Raw genomic sequence first — 10,833 nt, 5'->3', positions numbered from 1 at the left:
ATGTAATCTGTATTATCCGCAGAGCTGTATGTAATCTGTATTATCTCCAGAGCTGTATGTAATCTGTATTATCTCCAGAGCTGTATGTAATCTGTATTATCTCCAGAGCTGTATGTAATCTGTATTATCCCCAGAGCTGTATGTAATCTGTATTATCCCCAGAGCTGAATGTAATCTGTATTATTCCCAGAGCTGTATGTAATCTGTATTATCCCCAGAGCTGTATGTAATCTGTATTATCTCCAGAGATGTATGTAATCTGTATTATCTGCAGAGCTATATGTAATCTGTATTATTCCCAGAGATGTATGTAATCTGTATTATCTCCAGATCTGTATGTAATCTGTATTATCCCCAGAGCTGTATGTAATCTGTATTATCCCCAGAGCTGTATGTAATCTGTATTATCTCCAGAGATGTATGTAATCTGTATTATCCCCAGAGCTGTATGTAATCTGTATTATCCCCAGAGCTGTATGTAATCTGTATTATCCCCAGAGATGTATGTAATCTGTATTATCTCCAGAGCTGTATGTAATCTGTATTATCCGCAGAGCTGTATGTAATCTGTATTATCTCCAGAGCTGTATGTAATCTGTATTATCTCCAGAGCTGTATGTAATCTGTATTATCTCCAGAGCTGTATGTAATCTGTATTATCCCCAGAGCTGTATGTAATCTGTATTATCCCCAGAGCTGAATGTAATCTGTATTATTCCCAGAGCTGTATGTAATCTGTATTATCCCCAGAGCTGTATGTAATCTGTATTATCTCCAGAGATGTATGTAATCTGTATTATCTGCAGAGCTATATGTAATCTGTATTATTCCCAGAGATGTATGTAATCTGTATTATCTTCAGAGCTGTATGTAATCTGTATTATCCCCAGAGCTGAATGTAATCTGTATTATTCCCAGAGCTGTATGTAATCTGTATTATCCCCAGAGCTGTATGTAATCTGTATTATCTCCAGAGATGTATGTAATCTGTATTATCTCCAGAGCTGTATGTAATCTGTATTATCTCCAGAGCTGTATGTAATCTGTATTATCCCCAGATCTGTATGTAATCTGTATTATCCCTAGAGCTGTATGTAATCTGTATTATCTCCAGATCTGTATGTAATCTGTATTATCCCCAGAGATGTATGTAATCTGTATTATCTCCAGATCTGTATGTAATCTGTGTTATCCCCAGAGCTGTAAGTAATCTGTATTATCCCCAGAGCTGTATGTAATCTGTATTATCCCCAGAGCTGTATGTAATCTGTATTATCCCCAGAGCTGTATGTAATCTGTATTATCCCCAGAGCTGTATGTAATCTGTATTATCTCCAGAGATGTATGTAATCTGTATTATCTCCAGAGATGTATGTAATCTGTATTATCTCCAGATCTGTATGTAATCTGTATTATCCCCAGAGATGTATGTAATCTGTATTATCTCCAGAGCTGTATGTAATCTGTATTATCTCCAGAGATGTATGTAATCTGTATTATATCCAGATCTGTATGTAATCTGTATTATATCCAGATCTGTATGTAATCTGTATTATCTCCAGAGCTGTATGTAATCTGTATTATCCCCAGAGCTGTATGTAATCTGTATTATCCCCAGAGCTGTATGTAATCTGTATTATCCCCAGAGCTGTATGTAATCTGTATTATCTGCAGAGCTGTATGTAATCTGTATTATCCCCAGAGCTGTATGTAATCTGTATTATCCCCAGAGATGTATGTAATCTGTATTATCTCCAGAGCTGTATGTAATCTGTATTATCCCGAGAGCTGTATGTAATCTGTATTATCTCCAGAGCTGTATGTAATCTGTATTATCTCCAGAGATGTATGTAATCTGTATTATCTCCAGAGCTGTATGTAATCTGTATTATCCCCAGAGCTGTATGTAATCTGTATTATCCCCAGAGCTGTATGTAATCTGTATTATCTCCAGAGCTGTATGTAATCTGTATTATCCCCAGAGCTGTATGTAATCTGTATTATCCCCAGAGCTGTATGTAATCTGTATTATCTCCAGATCTGTATGTAATCTGTATTATCCCCAGAGATGTATGTAATCTGTATTATCTCCAGAGCTGTATGTAATCTGTATTATCCCCAGAGCTGTATATAATCTGTATTATTCCCAGAGCCGTATGTAATCTGTATTATCTCCAGATCTGTATGTAATCTGTATTATCTCCAGATCTGTATGTGATCTGTATTATCCCCAGAGCTGTATGTAATCTGTATTATCCCCAGAGCTGTATGTAATCTGTATTATCTCCAGAGCTGTATGTAATCTGTATTATCTCCAGAGATGTATGTAATCTGTATTATCCCCAGAGCTGTATGTAATCTGTATTATCCCCAGAGCTGTATGTAATCTGTATTATCTCCAGAGCTGTATGTAATCTGTATTATCCCCAGAGCTGTATGTAATCTGTATTATCCCCAGATCTGTATGTAATCTGTATTATCACCAGAGCTGTATGTAATCTGTATTATCTCCAGAGCTGTATGTAATCTGTATTATCCCCAGAGCTGTATGTAATCTGTATTATCTCCAGAGATGTATGTAATCTGTATTATATCCAGATCTGTATGTAATCTGTATTATATCCAGATCTGTATGTAATCTGTATTATCCCCAGAGCTGTATGTAATCTGTATTATCCCCAGAGCTGTATGTAATCTGTATTATCCCCAGAGCTGTATGTAATCTGTATTATCTACAGAGCTGTATGTAATCTGTGTTATCCCCAGAGCTATATGTAATCTGTATTATCTCCAGATCTGTATGTAATCTGTATTATCTCCAGAGCTGTATGTAATCTGTATTATCTCCAGAGCTGTATGTAATCTGTATTATCCCCAGAGCTGTATGTAATCTGTATTATCCCCAGAGCTGAATGTAATCTGTATTATTCCCAGAGCTGTATGTAATCTGTATTATCCCCAGAGCTGTATGTAATCTGTATTATCCCCAGAGCTGTGTGTAATCTGTATTATCTCCAGAGATGTATGTAATCTGTATTATCTCCAGAGCTGTATGTAATCTGTATTATCCCCAGAGCTGTATGTAATCTGTATTATCCCCAGAGCTGTATGTAATCTGTATTATCCCCAGAGCTGTATGTAATCTGTATTATCCGCAGAGCTGTATGTAATCTGTATTATCTCCAGAGCTGTATGTAATCTGTATTATCCCCAGAGCTGTATGTAATCTGTATTATCTCCAGAGCTGTATGTAATCTGTATTATCCCCAGAGCTGTATGTAATCTGTATTATCCCCAGAGATATATGTAATCTGTATTATCTCCAGATCTGTATGTAATCTGTATTATCCCCAGAGATGTATGTAATCTGTATTATCTCCAGAGCTGTATGTAATCTGTATTATCCCCAGAGCTGTATATAATCTTTATTATCCCCAGAGCCGTATGTAATCTGTATTATCTCCAGATCTGTATGTAATCTGTATTATCTCCAGATCTGTATGTAATCTGTATTATCCCCAGAGCTGTATGTAATCTGTATTATCCCCAGAGCTGTATGTAATCTGTATTATCCCCAGAGCTGTATGTAATCTGTATTATCTCCAGAGCTGTATGTAATCTGTATTATCTCCAGAGATGTATGTAATCTGTATTATCCCCAGAGCTGTATGTAATCTGTATTATCCCCAGAGCTGTATGTAATCTGTATTATCTCCAGAGCTGTATGTAATCTGTATTATCCCCAGAGCTGTATGTAATCTGTATTATCTCCAGAGCTGTATGTAATCTGTATTATCTCCAGAGCTGTATGTAATCTGTATAATCTCCAGAGATGTATGTAATCTGTATTATCTCCAGAGCTGTATGTAATCTGTATTATCTCCAGAGCTGTATGTAATCTGTATTATCTCCAGAGCTGTATGTAATCTGTATTATCACCAGAGCTGTATGTAATCTGTATTATCCCCAGATCTGTATGTAATCTGTATTATCTCCAGAGCTGTATGTAATCTGTATTATCTCCAGAGCTGTATGTAATCTGTATTATCCCCAGAGCTGTATGTAATCTGTATTATCTCCAGAGCTGTATGTAATCTGCATTATCCCCAGAGCTGTATGTAATCTGTATTATCTCCAGAGCTGTATGTAATCTGTATTATCCCCAGATCTGTATGTAATCTGTATTATCTCCACAGCTGTATGTAATCTGTATTATCCCCAGAGCTGTATGTAATCTGTATTATCCCCAGAGCTGTATGTAATCTGTATTATCCCCAGAGCTGTATGTAATCTGTATTATCCCCAGAGCTGTATGTAATCTGTATTATCTCCAGAGCTGTATGTAATCTGTATTATCTCCAGAGATGTATGTAATCTGTATTATCTCCAGAGCCGTATGTAATCTGTATTATCCCCAGAGCCGTATGTAATCTGTATTATCCCCAGAGCTGTATGTAATCTGTATTATCCCCAGAGCTGTATGTAATCTGTATTACCCCAGAGCTGTATGTAATCTGTATTATCCCCAGAGCTGTATGTAATCTGTATTATCTCCAGAGCTGTATGTAATCTGTATTATCCCCAGAGATGTATGTAATCTGTATTATCCCCAGAGCTGTATGTAATCTGTATTATCTCCAGAGATGTATGTAATCTGTATTATCCCCAGAGCTGTATGTAATCTGTATTATCCCCAGAGCTGTATGTAATCTGTATTATCCCCAGAGATGTATGTAATCTGTATTATCTCCAGAGGTGTATGTAATCTGTATTATCCGCAGAGCTGTATGTAATCTGTATTATCTCCAGAGATGTATGTAATCTGTATTATCCCCAGAGCTGTATGTAATCTGTATTATCCCGAGAGCTGTATGTAATCTGTATTATCTCCAGAGCTGTATGTAATCTGTGTTATCCCCAGAGCTATATGTAATCTGTATTATCTCCAGATCTGTATGTAATCTGTATTATCCCCAGAGCTGTATGTAATCTGTATTATCTCCAGAGCTGTATGTAATCTGTATTATCCCCAGATCTGTATGTAATCTGTATTATCTCCAGAGCTGTATGTAATCTGTATTATCTCCAGAGCTGTATGTAATCTGTATTATCTCCAGAGATGTATGTAATCTGTATTATCTCCAGAGATGTATGTAATCTGTATTATCTCCAGAGCTGTATGTAATCTGTATTATCCCCAGAGCTGTATGTAATCTGTATTATCCCCAGAGCTGTATGTAATCTGTATTATCCCCAGAGCTGTATGTAATCTGTATTATCCCCAGAGCTGTATGTAATCTGTATTATCCCCAGAGCTGTATGTAATCTGTATTATCTCCAGAGCTGTATGTAATCTGTATTATCCCCAGAGCTGTATGTAATCTGTATTATCTCCAGAGATGTATGTAATCTGTATTATCTCCAGAGATGTATGTAATCTGTATTATCTCCAGAGCTGTATGTAATCTGTATTATCCCCAAAGCTGTATGTAATCTGTATTATCCCCAGAGCTGTATGTAATCTGTATTATCCCCAGAGCTGTATGTAATCTGTATTATCCCCAGAGCTGTATGTAATCTGTATTATCCCCAGAGCTGTATGTAATCTGTATTATCCCCAGAGCTGTATGTAATCTGTATTATCCCCAGAGCTGTATGTAATCTGTATTATCCCCAGAGCTGTATGTAATCTGTATTATCCCCAGATCTGTATGTAATCTGTATTATCTCCAGAGCTGTATGTAATCTGTATTATCTCCAGAGCTGTATGTAAACTGTATTATCTCCAGAGATGTATGTAATCTGTATTATCTCCAGAGATGTATGTAATCTGTATTATCTCCAGAGCTGTATGTAATCTGTATAATCTCCAGAGATGTATGTAATCTGTATTATCTCCAGAGCTGTATGTAATCTGTATTATCTCCAGAGCTGTATGTAATCTGTATTATCTCCAGAGCTGTATGTAATCTGTATTATCACCAGAGCTGTATGTAATCTGTATTATCCCCAGATCTGTATGTAATCTGTATTATCTCCAGAGCTGTATGTAATCTGTATTATCTCCAGAGCTGTATGTAATCTGTATTATCCCCAGAGCTGTATCTAATCTGTATTATCTCCAGAGCTGTATGTAATCTGCATTATCCCCAGAGCTGTATGTAATCTGTATTATCTCCAGAGCTGTATGTAATCTGTATTATCCCCAGATCTGTATGTAATCTGTATTATCTCCACAGCTGTATGTAATCTGTATTATCCCCAGAGCTGTATGTAATCTGTATTATCCCCAGAGCTGTATGTAATCTGTATTATCCCCAGAGCTGTATGTAATCTGTATTATCCCCAGAGATGTATGTAATCTGTATTATCCCCAGAGCTGTATGTAATCTGTATTATCTCCAGAGATGTATGTAATCTGTATTATCCCCAGAGCTGTATGTAATCTGTATTATCCCCAGAGCTGTATGTAATCTGTATTATCCCCAGAGATGTATGTAATCTGTATTATCTCCAGAGGTGTATGTAATCTGTATTATCCGCAGAGCTGTATGTAATCTGTATTATCTCCAGAGCTGTATGTAATCTGTATTATCCCCAGATCTGTATGTAATCTGTATTATCTCCAGAGCTGTATGTAATCTGTATTATCTCCAGAGCTGTATGTAATCTGTATTATCTCCAGAGATGTATGTAATCTGTATTATCTCCAGAGATGTATGTAATCTGTATTATCTCCAGAGCTGTATGTAATCTGTATTATCCCCAGAGCTGTATGTAATCTGTATTATCCCCAGAGCTGTATGTAATCTGTATTATCCCCAGAGCTGTATGTAATCTGTATTATCCCCAGAGCTGTATGTAATCTGTATTATCCCCAGAGCTGTATGTAATCTGTATTATCCCCAGAGCTGTATGTAATCTGTATTATCCCCAGAGCTGTATGTAATCTGTATTATCCCCAGAGCTGTATGTAATCTGTATTATCCCCAGATCTGTATGTAATCTGTATTATCTCCAGAGCTGTATGTAATCTGTATTATCTCCAGAGCTGTATGTAAACTGTATTATCTCCAGAGATGTATGTAATCTGTATTATCTCCAGAGATGTATGTAATCTGTATTATCTCCAGAGCTGTATGTAATCTGTATTATCCCCAGAGCTGTATGTAATCTGCATTATCCCCAGAGCTGTATGTAATCTGCATTATCCCCAGAGCTGTATGTAATCTGTATTATCTCCAGAGCTGTATGTAATCTGTATTATCCCCAGATCTGTATGTAATCTGTATTATCTCCACAGCTGTATGTAATCTGTATTATCCCCAGAGCTGTATGTAATCTGTATTATCCCCAGAGCTGTATGTAATCTGTATTATCTCCAGAGCTGTATGTAATCTGTATTATCTCCAGAGATGTATGTAATCTGTATTATCTCCAGAGATGTATGTAATCTGTATTATCTCCAGAGCCGTATGTAATCTGTATTATCCCCAGAGCCGTATGTAATCTGTATTATCCCCAGAGCTGTATGTAATCTGTATTATCCCCAGAGCCGTATGTAATCTGTATTATCTCCAGAGCTGTATGTAATCTGTATTATCTCCAGAGCTGTATGTAATCTGTATTATCCCCAGAACTGTATGGAATCTGTATTATCTCCAGAGCTGTATGTAATCTGTATTATCCCCAGAGATGTATGTAATCTGTATTATCCCCAGAGCTTTATGTAATCTGTATTATCTCCAGAGATGTATGTAATCTGTATTATCCCCAGAGCTGTATGTAATCTATATTATCCCCAGAGCTGTATGTAATCTGTATTATCCCCAGAGATGTATGTAATCTGTATTATCTCCAGAGCTGTATGTAATCTGTATTATCCGCAGAGCTGTATGTAATCTGTATTATCTCCAGAGCTGTATGTAATCTGTATTATCTCCAGAGCTGTATGTAATCTGTATTATCTCCAGAGCTGTATGTAATCTGTATTATCCCCAGAGCTGTATGTAATCTGTATTATCCCCAGAGCTGAATGTAATCTGTATTATTCCCAGAGCTGTATGTAATCTGTATTATCCCCAGAGCTGTATGTAATCTGTATTATCTCCAGAGATGTATGTAATCTGTATTATCTGCAGAGCTATATGTAATCTGTATTATTCCCAGAGATGTATGTAATCTGTATTATCTTCAGAGCTGTATGTAATCTGTATTATCCCCAGAGCTGTATGTAATCTGTATTATCCCCAGAGCTGTATGTAATCTGTATTATCCCCAGAGCTGTATGTAATCTGTATTATCCCCAGAGCTGTATGTAATCTGTATTATCCCCAGAGCTGTATGTAATCTGTATTATCCCCAGAGCTGTATGTAATCTGTATTATCCCCAGAGCTGAATGTAATCTGTATTATTCCCAGAGCTGTATGTAATCTGTATTATCCCCAGAGCTGTATGTAATCTGTATTATCTCCAGAGATGTATGTAATCTGTATTATCTCCAGAGCTGTATCTAATCTGTATTATCTCCAGAGCTGTATGTAATCTGTATTATCCCCAGATCTGTATGTAATCTGTATTATCCCTAGAGCTGTATGTAATCTGTATTATCTCCAGATCTGTATGTAATCTGTATTATCCCCAGAGCTGTAAGTAATCTGTATTATCCCCAGAGCTGTATGTAATCTGTATTATCTCCAGAGCTGTATGTAATCTGTATTATCCCCAGAGCTGTATGTAATCTGTATTATCCCCAGATCTGTATGTAATCTGTATTATCTCCAGAGCTGTATGTAATCTGTATTATCCCCAGAGCTGTATGTAATCTGTATTATCCCCAGAGCTGTATGTAATCTGTATTATCTCCAGAGATGTATGTAATCTGTATTATCCCCAGAGCTGTATGTAATCTGTATTATCCCCAGAGCTGTATGTAATCTGTATTATCCCCAGAGATGTATGTAATCTGTATTTTCTCCAGAGCTGTATGTAATCTGTATTATCCGCAGAGCTGTATGTAATCTGTATTATCTCCAGAGCTGTATGTAATCTGTATTATCTCCAGAGCTGTATGTAATCTGTATTATCTCCAGAGCTGTATGTAATCTGTATTATCCCCAGAGCTGTATGTAATCTGTATTATCCCCAGAGCTGAATGTAATCTGTATTATTCCCAGAGCTGTATGTAATCTGTATTATCCCCAGAGCTGTATGTAATCTGTATTATCTCCAGAGATGTATGTAATCTGTATTATCTGCAGAGCTATATGTAATCTGTATTATTCCCAGAGATGTATGTAATCTGTATTATCTTCAGAGCTGTATGTAATCTGTATTATCCCCAGAGCTGAATGTAATCTGTATTATTCCCAGAGCTGTATGTAATCTGTATTATCCCCAGAGCTGTATGTAATCTGTATTATCTCCAGAGATGTATGTAATCTGTATTATCTCCAGAGCTGTATGTAATCTGTATTATCTCCAGAGCTGTATGTAATCTGTATTATCCCCAGATCTGTATGTAATCTGTATTATCCCTAGAGCTGTATGTAATCTGTATTATCTCCAGATCTGTATGTAATCTGTATTATCCCCAGAGATGTATGTAATCTGTATTATCTCCAGATCTGTATGTAATCTGTGTTATCCCCAGAGCTGTAAGTAATCTGTATTATCCCCAGAGCTGTATGTAATCTGTATTATCCCCAGAGCTGTATGTAATCTGTATTATCCCCAGAGCTGTATGTAATCTGTATTATCCCCAGAGCTGTATGTAATCTGTATTATCTCCAGAGCTGTATGTAATCTGTATTATCTCCAGAGCTGTATGTAATCTGTATTATCCCCAGAGCTGTATGTAATCTGTATTATCCCCAGAGCTGTATGTAATCTGTATTATCTCCAGAGCTGTATGTAATCTGTATTATCCCCAGAGCTGTATGTAATCTGTATTATCCCCAGAGCTGTATGTAATCTGTATTATCCCCAGAGCTGTATGTAATCTGTATCATCTCCAGAGCTGTATGTAATCTGTATTATCTCCAGAGCTGTATGTAATCTGTATTATCCCCAGAGCTGTATGTAATCTGTATTATCCCCAGAGCTGTATGTAATCTGTATTATCCCCAGAGCTGTATGTAATCTGTATTATCCCCAGAGCTGTATGTAATCTGTATTATCTCCAGAGCTGTATGTAATCTGTATTATCTCCAGAGCTGTATGTAATCTGTATTATCTCCAGAGATGTATGTAATCTGTATTATCCCCAGAGCTGTATGTAATCTGTATCATCCCCAGAGCTGTATGTAATCTGTATTATCCCCAGAGCTGTATGTAATCTGTATTATCTCCAGAGCTGTATGTAATCTGTATTATCCCCAGAGCTGTATGTAATCTGTATGATCCCCAGAGCTGTATGTAATCTGTATTATCTCCAGATCTGTATGTAATCTGTATTATCTCCAGAGCTGTATGTAATCTGTATTATCCCCAGAGCTGTATGTAATCTGTATTATCTCCAGAGCTGTATGTAATCTGTATTATCTCCAGAGCTGTATGTGATCTTTATTATCCCCAGAGCTGTATGTAATCTGTATTATCCCCAGAGTTGTATGTAATCTGTGTTATCCCCAGAGCTGTATGTAATCTGTATTATCCCCAGAGCTGTATGTAATCTGTATTATCCCCAGAGCTGTATGTAATCTGTATTATCCCCAGAGCTGTGTGTAATCTGTATTATCTCCACAGCTGTATGTAATCTGTGTTATCTCCAGAGCTGTATGTAATCTGTATTATCTCCAGAGATGTATGTAATCTGTATTATCCCCAGAGCT

The sequence above is a fragment of the Hyla sarda genome, chromosome 1, assembly GCF_029499605.1.
Source record: "Hyla sarda isolate aHylSar1 chromosome 1, aHylSar1.hap1, whole genome shotgun sequence".
NCBI classification, from domain to species: domain Eukaryota; kingdom Metazoa; phylum Chordata; class Amphibia; order Anura; family Hylidae; genus Hyla; species Hyla sarda.
Note: the sequence above shows the minus strand (reverse complement) of the source record.